Genomic DNA, 14,841 nt, shown 5'->3' with positions numbered 1-14,841 from the left:
TCCAGAAAATCACATTTTCAATGACGGCCTGGGAACAGTGGGTTAACTGCCTGTTCAGGGGCAGAACGACAGATTTGTACCTTGTCAGCTCGGGGGTTACTAGTCCAACGCTCTAACCACTAGGCTACGCTGCCACCCCGCAATGCTTATTGAAATTTTCGATTATCATGGATTTATCAGTGGCGACCGTGTTACCTAGCCTCAGTGCAGTGGGCAGCTGGGAGGAGGTTCTCTTGTTCTCCATGGACTTCAGTGTCCCAAAACATTTTGGGGTTAGAGCTACAGGATGCGAATTTCTGCTTGAAAAAGCTAGCCTTTGCTTTCCTGACTGATTGCGTGTAGCAGCTACTATTCCTGGGGTCCAGCAAAATTAAGGCATTTCCCACAATTTTAAAAACATAATACATTCACATATTTCACAACACACCGTGTTCCCTCAGGCCCCTACTCCACTACTACCACATATCTACAGTACCAAATCCATCTGCGTCTGTGCCTATATTTGTGTTGCTTCACAGTCCCAGCTGTTCCATAAGGTGTATTTTTATCTGTTTTTAAAATCAAATTTTATTGTTTGCATCAGTTACTTGATGTGGTATAGAGTTCCGTAGTCATGGCTCTATGTAGTACTGTGCGCCTCCCATAGTCTGTTCTGGACTTGGGGACTGTGTAGAGACTTCTTGTGGGGTATGCATGGGTGTCCGAACTGTGCGTCAGCAGTTCAAACAGACAGCTCGGTACGTTCAACATGTCAGCACCTCTCATAAAAACATGTAGTTATGAAGTCACTCTCCTCCACTTTGAGCCAGGAGAGATTGACATGCATATTATTAATATTTGCTCTCTGTGTACATCCAAGGGCCGGCCGGAACAGTAGTCCAGAAGTCCAGAACAGTAGTCCAGGTGCAACAAAACTGGGCCTGTAGGACCTGCCTTGTTCATAGTGCTGTTAAGGGCAGTACTTTATTATTGATATACTACCCATTATAGCTACTGTTGTATCAATATGTTTTGACCATGACAGCTTACAATCCAGGGTTACTCCAAGTTGTTTAGTCATCTCAAATTGCTCAATTTCCACAATATTTCTTACACGATTTAGTTGAGGTTTAGGGTTTAGTGAAAGATTTGTCCCAAATACACTGCTTTTAGTTTTAGAAATATTTAGGACTAACTTATTCATTGCCACCCACTCTGAAACTAAATGCAATTCTTTGTTAAGTGTTGCAGTCATTTCAGTAGCTGTAGTAGCTGTACAGAGTTGAGTCATCATCATACATATAAACTATGGCTGTACTCAAAGCCAGTGGCATGTCATTAGTATAGATTGAAAAAAGTATTGGGTCTAGACAGCAGCCCTGGGGAATTCCTGATTCTACCTGGATTATGTTGGAAAGGCTTCCATTAAAGAACACCCTCTGTGTTCACTAATTAAAGAACACCCTCTGATCAGTATTGTCAAAAACAGCCCCCACAATCTTTTTATCTTCAATTTCTCTTAGCCTTTCATCAGTCATTTCTGTAAGTGCTGTGCTTGTTCAATGTCCTTCCCTATAAGCATGCTGAAGTTTGTTGTCAGTTTGGTTACTGTAAAATAGCATTGTATCTGGTAAAACACAATTTTCTCCAAAAGGGTTGGTAACAGGTTGATCGGTTGGCTATTTGAGCGAGTAAAGGTTTTTTGACTATTCTTGGGTTAGCGGAATGACTTTTTCTTTGCTCCTAGCCTGGTGGCACACACATTTTAGTGGTGGAGTGGCGATATCGTCCGCTATTATCCTCAGTAATTTTCCATCCAAGTTGTTAGACCAGACACTGGTAGCTTGTCAATGTTGATAGACACCAATCATTTTCTCACCTCTTCCACACTCACTTTCAGGAATGCAAAATTACAATGCTTGTCTTTCATAATTTGTCAGATATACTTGGATGTGTAGAGTCAGCGTTTGTTGCTGGCATGTCTAAGTTTGCTAACATTCCCAATGAAAAAATAATTGAAGTAGTTTGCAATATCATTGGGTTTTGTGATGAATGAGCCATCTGATTCAATGAACGATGGAGATGAGTTTTCCTTTAATCCCCAAATTTCATTTAAGGTGCTACAAAGCTTTTAAATATCATTCTTTATGTTATTTTTCTTTATTTCAATGTAGTTTCTTCTTCAGTTTAGTAACATGAACTCTCAATTTTCAGTATTTTTGCCAATCGATTGTGCAGCTAGACTTATCTGCCAGTCCTTTTGCCTCATCACTCTCAACCATACATTTTTTAAGTTCCTCATCAATCCACTGGAATTAAACCGTTTTTACAGCAATTTCTTAATGGATGCATGTGTATTAGTAACTGGAATAAGCTATTTAATAAATGTGTCTAGTGTATTGTCTGTTTGCTCCTCTTTGCACACCATGGACCAACAAATATTCTTTACATCAACAACATAGGAATCATTACAAAACATGTATGAACTCTTATCCACTATTGTCGCGGCTCTCGTCGTAATGAGGATCGGACCAGCGCAACGTGGTAAGTGTTCATGATTTTATTTGATCACAAAACACAATAAACAAGAGGGAAAACCGAAATAGTTCTGTAAGGTGCATAAACTATACAGAAAACAACTACCCACAAAACACAGGTGGGGAAAGGCTGCATGAAGGCTGTATGAATCCCAATCAGAGACAACGATAGACAGGTGTCCCTGATTGAGAACCATACCCGGCCGAAACATAGAAATAAAGAAACTAGAATGCTCACCCTAGTCACACCCTGGCCTAACCAAAATAGAGAATAAAAGCCTCTCTATGGCCAGGTCGTGGCAGTACCCCCCACCCCCAAAGGTGCGGACTCCGGCCGCAAAACCTGACTCTATAAGGGAGGGTCCGGGTGGGCATCTACTTCGGTGGCGGCTTCGGTGCGGGACGCAGACTCCGCTCCACCTCTGGCTCCCCCCACTTTGGTGGCACCTCTGGACTGGGGACCCTCGTTGCAGGCCCCGGACTTGGGACCCTCGTTGCAGGACCCCGGACTGGGGACCATCGCTGCAGGCCCCGGACTTGGGACCCTCGTTGCAGGACCCCGGACTGGGGACCCTCACTGCAGGCCCAGGACTGGGGACCCTCGCTGGAGGCCCCGGACTGGGGACTCTCGCTGGTTGATTTCAAATTAATGATATTTAGTGTTGTTTACATACACTTAGGTTGGAGTCATAAAAACTCATTTTTCAACCCCTCCACAAATGTCTTGTTATCTTCTTGGATAAAGGGGGCGCTATTTTAATTTTTGCATGAAAAACGTTCCCGTTTTAAACAAGATATTTTGTCACGAAAAGATGCTCGACTATGCATATAATTGACAGCTTTGGAAAGAAAACACGGACGTTTCCAAAACTGCAAAGATATTGTCTGTGAGTGCCACAGAACTGATGTTACAGAAAAAAACCCAGATAGAAATACAATCAGGAAGTGCCGCATTTTTTAAAACCGCCTCATGGCAATGACTCCTTATATGGCTGTGGAGGAGCTAGGAGTCAGCTTACCTTTTCCAAGTTTTCCCCAAGGTGTCTGCAGCATTGTGATGTATTTGTAGGCATATCATTGGAAGATTGACCATAAGACACTACATTTACCAGGTGGTCGCTTGGTGTCTGTTCGCTATTATTGCGTAATCTCCAGCTGCAGTATTTTTCCGTTTGTCTCGGATGAGAAACCGACTGCCAGGAATGATTTTTCATCGAATAGAATTGTGAAAAACACCTTGAGGATTGATTCTAAACAACGTTTGCCATGTTTCTGTCGATGTTATGGAGCTAATTTGGAAAAAAGTTTGGCGTTGCGTTGACTGCATTTGTTTTTTTTTTCTTAGCCAAACGTGATGAACAAAATGGAGCTATTTCTCTTACACAAATAATCTTTTGGGAAAAAATTAACATTTGCTATCTAACTGAGAGTCTCGTCATTGAAAACATCCGAAGTTCTTCAAAGGTAAATTATTTTATTTGAATGCTTTTCTTGTTTTTGTGAAAATGTTGCCTGCTGAATGCTAGGCTTACAATACTCTTACACAAATGCTTGTGTAGCTTGGTTAAAGCATATTTTGAAAATCTGAGATGACAGTGTTGTTAACAAAAGGCTAAGCTTGTGTTTCAATATATTTATTTAATTTAATTTGCGATTTTCATGAATAGGAAACGTTGCGTTATGGTAATGAGCTTGAGGCTATGATTACGCTCCCGGATAAGGGATTGCTCGACGCTAGAGGTTAACAAACCCAGCGGGAGCGGGCAGCGATTAGTTGAAGAGCATGCATTTAGTTTTACTGGCATTTAAGAGCAGTTGGAGGCCACGGGAGGAGAGTTGTATGGCATTGAAGCTCGTCTGGAGGTTAGGTAACACAGTGTCCAACGAAGGCCCAGAAGTATACAGATTGGTGTCATCTGCGTCGAGGTGGATCAGAGAATCACCAGCAGCAAGAGCAACATCATTGATGTATACAGAGCAAAGAGTCGGCCCGAGAATTGAACGCTGTGGCAACCCCATAGAGACTGCCAGAGGTCCGGACAATTTGACACACTGAACTCTTTCTGAGAAGTAGTTGGTGAACCAGGCGAGGCAGTCATTTGAGAAACCAAGGTTGTTGAGTCTGCCGATAAGTGGTCGCTGGCCAGGTCGATAAATACGGCTGCACATTATTGTCTTTTATCGATGGCGATTATGATATTGTTTAGGAGCTTGATTGTGGCTGAGGTGCACCCATCATCAGCTCTGAAACCAGATTGCATAGCAGAGAAGATACGGTGGGATTTGAAATGGTCAGTCATCTGTTTTTAAACTTGGCTTTCGAAGACCTTAGAAAGGCAGGGTAGGATAGATATAGGTCTTTAACAGTTTGGGTCTAGAGTGTCTCCCCCTTTGAATAGGGGGATGACTGTGGCAGCTTTCCAATCTTTGGGGATCTCAGACGATACGAAAGAGAGGTTGAACAGGCTAGTCATAGTTGTTGCAACAATAGCGGCGGATAATTTCAGAAAGAGAGGGTCCAGATTGTCTAGCCCAGCTGATTTGTAGTGGTCCAGATTTTGCAACTCTTTCAGAACATCAGCTATTTGGATTTGGAGGAAGGAGAAATGTGGGAGTTTTGGTCAAATTGCTGTGGGGGGTGCAAGGCTGTTGACCGAGGTAGGGGTAGCCTGGTGGAAAGCATGGCCAGCCGTAGAAAAATGCTTATTGAAAATCTCAATTATCTTAAATTTATCGGTGGTGACAGTGTTTCCGAGCCTCAGTGCAGTAGGCAGCTGGGAGGAGGTGCTCTTATTCTCTATGGACTTTACAGTGTCCCAGAACATTTTTGAGTTTGTGCGACAGGATGCACATTTCTGTTTGAAAAAGCTAGCCTTTGCTTTCCTAACTGCCTGTGTATATTGGTTCCTAACTTCCCTGAAAAGTTGCATATCGCGGGGGCTATTCGATGCAAATGTTTTATTTATTTAACCTTTATTTAACCAGGTAAGATAGCTGAGAACAAGTTCTCATTTGCAACTGCGACCTGGCCAAGATAAAGCATAGCATTTCAACACAAAACAACACAGAGTTACACATGGAATGAACAAAACATACAGTCAATAATACAGTAGAAAAAAAAGAAAATAAATTATATATACAGTGAGTGCAAATAAGGTCAAACAAGGAAGTTAAGGCAAAATAGGCCATGGTGGCAAAGTAATTACAATATGGCAATTAAACACTGGAATGGTAGATGTGCGAAAGATGGATGTGCAAGTGAGATACTGTGGTGCAAAAGGAGCAAAATAAATAAATAAAGTATGGGAATGAGGTAGATAGATGGGCTGTATACAGATGGGCTATAAACAGGTGCAGTGATCTGTGAGCTGCTCTGACAGCTGGTTCTTAAAGCTAGTGAGGGAGATGGGAATCTCCAGCTTCAGTGATTTTTGCAGTTCGTTCAGGTCAGTGGCAGAAGAGAACTGTAAGGAAAGGCAACCAAAGGAGGAATTGGCTTTGGGGGTGACCAGTGAGATATACCTGCTGGAGCATGTGCTACGAGTGGGTGCTGCTATGGTGACCAGCGAGCTGAGATAGGTCGGGGCTTTACCTAGCAGAGACTTGTAGATAACCTGTAGCCAGTGGGTTTGGCGACGAATGCAGAATGCCACAGGATGTTTTTGTAATGGTCGAGGGCAGTCAGGTTTGGAATGAACCAAGGGCTATACCTGTTCCTGGTTCTACACTTTTTTGAAAGGGTCATGCTTATTTAAGATGGTGAAGTAAGCACTTTTAAAGAATAACCAGGCATCCTCTACTGACGGAATGAGGTCAATATCCTTCCAGAATACCCAGGCCAGGGCAATTAGAAATGGCCTGCACGCTGAAGTGTTTTAGGGAGCGTTTGACAGTGATGAGTGTGGTCGTTTGACCGCAGACCCATTACGGACGCAGGCAATGAGGCAGTGATCGCTGAGATCCTGGTTGAAGACAGCAGAGATGTATTTAGAAGGCAGGTTGGTCAGGATGATATCTATGAGGTTGCCCGTGTTTACAGATTTGGGGTTGTACCTGGTAGGTTCATTGATAATTTGTGTGAGATTGAGGGCATCTAGTTTAGATTGTAGGATGGCCGGGGTGATAAGCATGTCCCAGTTTAGGTGACCTAATAGTACAAGCTCTGAAGATAGATGGGGGGGCAATTAATTCACATATAGTATCCAGGGCACAGCTAGGGGCAGACGTTGGTCTATAACAAGCGGCAACGGTGAGAGACTTGTTTCTGGAAAGATGGATTATTAGAAGTAGAAGCTCAAATTGTTTAGGCACAGATCTTGTCGGGAAATGTCATAGTTAGGGATGGAAATGTCAGGATTGTTGGTGGTCTTCCTAAGCCAGGATTCAGACACGGCTAGGACATTTGGGTTGGCAGACTGTGCTAAAGCAGTGAGTAAACATACTCAGGGAGGTGGCTTCTAATGTTAACATGCATGAAACCAAGGCTTTTATGTTTACAGAAGTTTTAAAAAATGAGAGCGCCTGGGGAATGGGAGTGGAGCTAGGCGCTGCAGGGCCTGGATTAACCTCTACATCATAGGAGGAGTAGGATAAGGGTAAGGATAAAGTCTATAAGAACGGGTTGTCTACTGCTTTCAGAACAGAGAGTAAAAGGAACAGATTTCTGGCATAATATACAGAAAGGGGTATGGTAGGATGTGAATACAGTGGCAGTAAACCTAGGCATTGAGTAATGATGAGATGTTTTGTCTCTAAAGACATCATTTAGACCAGGTGAGGTCACCGCATGTGTGGGAGGTGAAACAAATGGGCTAGCTAAGGCATATTGAGTGAAATAAGACAATAATCACTAACCAACAGCAATGGACAAGACATATTGACATTAGGGGAGGCATGCGTAGCCAAGTGATTATTGGGAACAGTTGGAGGCTAGGCGAGCTGGAGACACGGCGATTCAGACAGCTAGTGGGCCAGGGCTAGAAGGCTAGCAGAAGGGCATTAGGGGGGACGTTACGACGGAAGAAATCTGTTGTTGTAGCCCCCTCGTGCGGTTACGTCGGCAGACCAGTTGTGTTGGATTGGCAGGGCTCCGTGTAGGCTGTAAAAGGGTCCAGGCCAATTGCAAAATAGGTATTGTAGCCCAAGAAATTGGCTGATGGTCCTCTACAGCTAACAGTCTGAAAGGCTCTGGACAGTTAGCGGGCCACGGCTAGCAGGCTAGCGGATGGGCCTTCAGGGGACGTCGCGACGGAGGAGAACGTTGAAACCCCTCGGGCGGATTGTGTCGGTAGACCAGTCGTGGTGGAATGGGCTCGGCTCCGTGTCGGCAATAGAAGGGGTCCAGGCCAATTGGCAAAATAGATATTGTAGCCCAAGAAATTGGCTGATGGTAGTCCACAGTTAACTGCCTGAAAGGCTCTGGACAGTTAGCGGGCCACGGATAGCAGGCTAGCGGCCAATTGGCAAAATAGGTTTTGTAGCCCAAGGAGTGGCTGATGGACATCTTCAGCTAGCCGGGAGATGGGCCTAGCACGAGGCTAATTCCAGGCCCACTGGCGCTTGCTTTGGGACAGAGACGTTAGCCAGGAGGTAACCACTCGGATAGGAGCTAGCTAGCTGCAATGATCCAGGTGAAAAGGTCCAGAGCTTGCGGTAGGAAACCGGAGATGTGGAGAAAGAGCAGTCTGGCATGCTCTGGGATGAAACGTGCTGTCCAGACTGAGGAGTTGACCAGGCTAAGATTAGCTGATTACCACAAGCAGTGGCTAACTGACTATTAGCTAGTAGCTAGTTAGCTGGATAGCCTCTGTTGGGGATCTGGTTCTAAGGTATAGAAAATAGCAGATACATAGCACATTGGGTGAATCGGGTTGCAGGAGAGTATGTTGAATCTGAGGTTTAAAATATTTTTTTTAATTCATGAAATATATTCAAAGGGAATTAAAGAAATATACACGGGACACGACAAGACAAAGACAAGGGCGTCTGAACTGCTATGCCATCTTGGAACTCTATGATGTCAGAACTGTCATAAGGGCTAGTCCTTTCTCTTTCCTTCTGTATAGCTGATTGTTATTGGTCCAGATGTTCTGATATTGTTATGACTTTAAAGTGGATGAATCCACGTTTTTTCAGTGCTGTGTGATTTACTATGTTGTTTCTTCCCATGTGGTTGTCATCCTGTCCCTTCTGATTCAATTGACATACTGTGCTGTGGCATAGTCTGCTGCTCCAGTTTCAACTGACCTGAGCCCTAGGACCATGCCCCAGGACTACCTGACATGATGACTCCTTGCTGTCCCCAGTCCACCTGGCCATGCTGCTGCTCCAGTTTCAACTGTTCTGCCTTACTATTATTCGACCATGCTGGTCATTTATGAACATTTGAACATCTTGGCCATGTTCTGTTATAATCTCCACCCGGCACAGCCAGAAGAGGACTGGCCACCCCACATAGCCTGGTTCCTCTCTAGGTTTCTTCCTAGGTTTTGGCCTTTCTAGGGAGTTTTTCCTAGCCACCGTGCTTCTACACCTACATTGCTTGCTGTTTGGGGTTTTAGGCTGGGTTTCTGTACAGCACTTTGAGATATCAGCTGATGTACGAAGGGCTATATAAATAAATTTGATTTGATTTGATATTCAATAAAAGCAAAAACTAAATTACAGGTTGAAGAAACATTTCAAACTAAGTACAGAATCAATCATTGGGATGTTTTTAACTTCAATAAAGTTCCAAATGCAGTATTCCGTTGTGTCTTGATGAGCAATGGAACGCAAGTGGATACCATGAGGAATGCGCGTATCAGAAAATGGCTGACTGCCAGACACCTGATACATTGTGCTTTCATTCAGTCCCACAACACAGTAGAAGTCTCATTCAAATTTCTATTGATGGTTGACATCTAGTGGAAGCCCTAGGAAGTGCAACATCATTAATATCTCAAGTGGATTTCAATGGGAACTGTCTTGAATACATACCAGCCTCAGATTTCTCACTTCCTGTTTTGATTTCTGCCTGCCAAATGAGTTCTGTTATACTCACAGACATCATATGCATATATTAGCAACTGAGACTGAGGAGCAGGCCGTTTACTTTGGGCACCTTATTCATCCAAGCTACTCAATACTGCCCCCAGCCATAAACCATTGACGTATGGTTAAGATTTCAATATGATCTATGGCCTAAGTAATAGGTTTGAGCTTTCTTGGAACAATACTACCCTGCACATTTTGAGTGATTGTTAACCTAACTGATCCAGATTTGCAAATCTACAGTTTCTCTTCCTTTCTGGTTAGAATTTCCACCACAGTGGTCTGAATGGGCAGGGGAAAACATCAGCTTTGCCATTTATTGGCAGAGAGGTTCGTAACTCTTTCTTATTGGTCTATTAAATATTTTACCCCCTGGTTATGTCACCAGGCAGGCCAAAATTAAATATGTTCATATACACATTTCCAGTTATGGTGTACCTGTTTTTGAATGTGTGTGTGTGCGTGTGTGTGTGTGTGTGTGTGTGTGTGTGTGTGTGTGTGTGTGTGTGTGTGTGTGTGTGTGTGTGTGTGTGTGTGTGTGTGTGTGTGTGTGTGTGTGTGTGTGTGTGTGTGTGTGTGTGTGTGTGTTGGCATGTGGGCATGTTCTAAGACTGTGTTATCATATACAGTTGAAGTCAGAAGTTTACATACACTTATGTTTTTCAACCACTACACACATTTCTTGTTAACAACTATAGTTTTGGCAAGTCGGTTAGGACAACTACTTTCTGCATGACACAAGTAATTTTTCCAACAATTGTTTACAGACAGATTATTTCACTTGTAATTCACTGTATCACAATTCCAATGGGTCAGAAGTTTACATACAAAGTTTACTGTGCCTTTAAACAGCTTGGAAAATTCCAGAAAATGATGTCATGGCTTTAGAAGCATCTGATAGGCTAATTGACATCATTTGATTCAATTGGAGATGTACCTGTGGATGTATTTCAAGGCCTACCTTCAAACTCAGTGCCTCTTTGCTTGACATCATGGGAAAATAAAAAAAAATAAGTCAAGACCTCTGAAAATTGTGGACCTCCACAAGTCTGATTCATCCTTGGGAGCAATTTCCAAATGCCTGAAGGTACCACGTTCATCTGTACAAACAATAGTACGCATGTATAAACACCATGGGACCACGCAGCAGTCATACCGCTCAGGAAGGAGACTCATTCTGTCTCCTAGAGATTAACATACTTTGGTGCAAAAAGTGAAAATGAATCCCAGAACAACAGCAAAGGACCTTGTAAAGATGCTGGAGGAAACAGATACAAAAGTATCTATATCCACAGTAAAACGAGTCCTATATCGACATAACCTGAAAGGCAGCTCAACAAGGAAGAAGCCACTGCTCCAAAACCTCCATAAAAAAGCCAGAGTATGGTTCACAACTGCACACGGGACAAAGATCACACTTTTTGGAGAAATGTCCTCTGGTCTGATGAAACAAAAATGGAACTGTTTGGCTATAATGACCATCGTTATGTTTGGAGGAAAAAGGGGAGGCTTGCAAGCCGAAGAACACCATCCCAACCCTGAAGCACGGGGGTGTCAGCATCATGTTGTAGGGATGCTTTGCTGCAGGAGGGACTGCTGCACTTCACAAAATAAGTGGCATCATGAGGAATGACAATTGTGTATATATTGAAGCAACATCTCAAGACATCAGTCAGGAAGTTAACGCTTGGTCACAAATGAGTCTTCTAAATGGACAATGACCCCGAGCATACTTCCAAAGTTGTGACAAAATGGCTTAAGGACAACAAAGTCAAGGTATTGGAGTGGCCATCAAAAAGCCCTGACCTCAATCCCATAGAAAATGTGTTGTCAGAACTGAAAAAGCATCTGCGAGCAAGGCCTACAAAACTGACTCAGTTACACCAGCTCTGTCACGAGGAATGGTCCAAAATTCACCCAACTTATTGTGGGAAGCTTTTGGAAGGCTACCTGAAACATTTGACCCAAGTAAAACCATTTAAAGGCAGTGCTACCAAATACTAAGTGAGTGTATGTAAACTTCTGACCCACTGGGAATGTGATGAAAGAAATAAAAGCTGAAATAAATCATTTTCTCTCCTATTTTTATGACATTTCACATTCTTCAAATAATGTGGGGATCCTACCTGACCTAAGACAGGGAATTTTTACGAGGATTAAATGTCAGGAATTGTGAAAAACTGAGTTTAAATGTATTTGGCTACGGTGTATGTAATCTTCCAACTTCAACTGTATTTACTATGGCATATCCAGTTGTTCCTAGTCTCGCCATTGTCGAACATACCTTCACTTGCATTTATTGGAAATACGATTGTCACGAACAACATCATGGAGAATATTGATGATGAACAGTTTCAGCAGTAAAAAGAGTAATATTAAAATGTATAACGCTTTAGACTCTAGTAGAACCGTGAAAAGTAACTGTCAAATCACTAAAAAGTTTGAGCTTACTTGGAACAATACTATTTTCATTTCACCCCCAGTCTTGCAAACTGAAAACATAAGATTAGGCTTGAAGATTAGACATGATTTGAAAACATGGAAGTGTCCTGGTTTTGTAGCACAAATGTTCTCAATAGATATTTGCTGCTAGAACGCTTTCTCTTTGTCTACGGTTTCGTTTGCTTTAGAAACAGTTTCTGTACATTTGTGTCACCACCCAATGTTTCCTCAGAGTTATTGGTTGTCACACCACCCAAAGGGGGTTGTATCATTGGGCTCTTAACTCTTTTTTTGAGTGATTGTTAACTGTTCCTGATTTGCAAATCTTACAATAAAATAAGTTGTTTTGAAGAGACTGCAGTTTCTCTTCCTTTCTGGTTAGAATTTCCATGACAGTGGTCTGAGTGGGGAGGGGATAACGTAAACTTTGCTGTTATTGGCAGCGAGGTTTGGAACTCTTTCTTATTGGTCTATTAACAATTTTACTGCCTGGTGATGTTACCGGACAGGCCAAATTTAAATGTGATCATAAGCACATTTCCAGTTATTGGTGTACTTGTTTTTGAACTGTGTGTGTGTGTGTGTGTGTGTGTGTGTGTGTGTGTGTGTGTGTGTGTGTGTGTGTGTGTGTGTGTGTGTGTGTGTGTGTGTGTGTGTGTGTGTGTGTGTGTGTGTGTGTGTGTGTGTGTGTTGGCATGTGGGCATGTTCTAAGACTGTGTTATCATATACAGTTGAAGTCAGAAGTTTACATACACTTATGTTGGAGTCATTAAACTCGTTTTTCAACCACTACACACATTTCTTGTTAACAACTATAGTTTTGGCAAGTCGGTTAGGACAACTACTTTCTGCATGACACAAGTAATTTTTCCAACAATTGTTTACAGACAGATTATTTCACGTGTAATTCACTGTATCACAATTCCAATGGGTCAGAAGTTTACATACAAAGTTTCCTGTGCCTTTAAACAGCTTGGAAAATTCCAGAAAATGATGTCATGGCTTTAGAAGCATCCGATAGGCTAATTGACATCATTTGATTCAATTGGAGATGTACCTGTGGATGTATTTCAAGGCCTACCTTCAAACTCAGTGCCTCTTTGCTTGACATCATGGGAAAATAAAAAAAAATAAGTCAAGACCTCTGAAAATTGTGGACCTCCACAAGTCTGATTCATCCTTGGGAGCAATTTCCAAATGCCTGAAGGTACCACGTTCATCTGTACAAACAATAGTACGCATGTATAAACACCATGGGACCACGCAGCAGTCATACCGCTCAGGAAGGAGACTCATTCTGTCTCCTAGAGATTAACATACTTTGGTGCAAAAAGTGAAAATGAATCCCAGAACAACAGCAAAGGACCTTGTAAAGATGCTGGAGGAAACAGATACAAAAGTATCTATATCCACAGTAAAACGAGTCCTATATCGACATAACCTGAAAGGCAGCTCAACAAGGAAGAAGCCACTGCTCCAAAACCTCCATAAAAAAGCCAGAGTATGGTTCACAACTGCACACGGGACAAAGATCACACTTTTTGGAGAAATGTCCTCTGGTCTGATGAAACAAAAATGGAACTGTTTGGCTATAATGACCATCGTTATGTTTGGAGGAAAAAGGGAGGCTTGCAAGCCGAAGAACACCATCCCAACCCTGAAGCACGGGGGTGTCAGCATCATGTTGTAGGGATGCTTTGCTGCAGGAGGGACTGCTGCACTTCACAAAATAAGTGGCATCATGAGGAATGAAAATTGTGTATATATTGAAGCAACATCTCAAGACATCAGTCAGGAAGTTAACGCTTGGTCACAAATGAGTCTTCTAAATGGACAATGACCCCGAGCATACTTCCAAAGTTGTGACAAAATGGCTTAAGGACAACAAAGTCAAGGTATTGGAGTGGCCATCACAAAGCCCTGACCTCAATCCCATAGAAAATGTGTTGTCAGAACTGAAAAAGCATCTGCGAGCAAGGCCTACAAAACTGACTCAGTTACACCAGCTCTGTCACGAGGAATGGTCCAAAATTCACCCAACTTATTGTGGGAAGCTTTTGGAAGGCTACCTGAAACATTTGACCCAAGTAAAACCATTTAAAGGCAGTGCTACCAAATACTAAGTGAGTGTATGTAAACTTCTGACCCACTGGGAATGTGATGAAAGAAATAAAAGCTGAAATAAATCATTTTCTCTCCTATTTTTATGACATTTCACATTCTTCAAATAATGTGGGGATCCTACCTGACCTAAGACAGGGAATTTTTACGAGGATTAAATGTCAGGAATTGTGAAAAACTGAGTTTAAATGTATTTGGCTAAGGTGTATGTAATCTTCCAACTTCAACTGTATTTACTATGGCATATCCAGTTGTTCCTAGTCTCGCCATTGTCGAACATACCTTCACTTGCATTTATTGGAAATACGATTGTCACGAACAACATCATGGAGAATATTGATGATGAACAGTTTCAGCAGTAAAAAGAGTAATATTAAAATGTATAACGCTTTAGACTCTAGTAGAACCGTGAAAAGTAACTGTCAAATCACTAAAAAGTTTGAGCTTACTTGGAACAATACTATTTTCATTTCACCCCCAGTCTTGCAAACTGAAAACATAAGATTAGGCTTGAAGATTAGACATGATTTGAAAACATGGAAGTGTCCTGGTTTTGTAGCACAAATGTTCTCAATAGATATTTGCTGCTAGAACGCTTTCTCTTTGTCTACGGTTTCGGTTGCTTTAGAAACAGTTTCTGTACATTTGTGTCACCACCCAATGTTTCCTCAGAGTTATTGGTTGTCACACCACCCAAAGGGGGTTGTATCATTGGGCTCTTAACTCTGC

The sequence above is a fragment of the Oncorhynchus keta genome, chromosome 25, assembly GCF_023373465.1.
Source record: "Oncorhynchus keta strain PuntledgeMale-10-30-2019 chromosome 25, Oket_V2, whole genome shotgun sequence".
Classification (NCBI taxonomy): domain Eukaryota; kingdom Metazoa; phylum Chordata; class Actinopteri; order Salmoniformes; family Salmonidae; genus Oncorhynchus; species Oncorhynchus keta.
The sequence above is the reverse complement of the archived record's forward strand: the minus strand, read 5'-3'. Positions refer to the sequence as shown.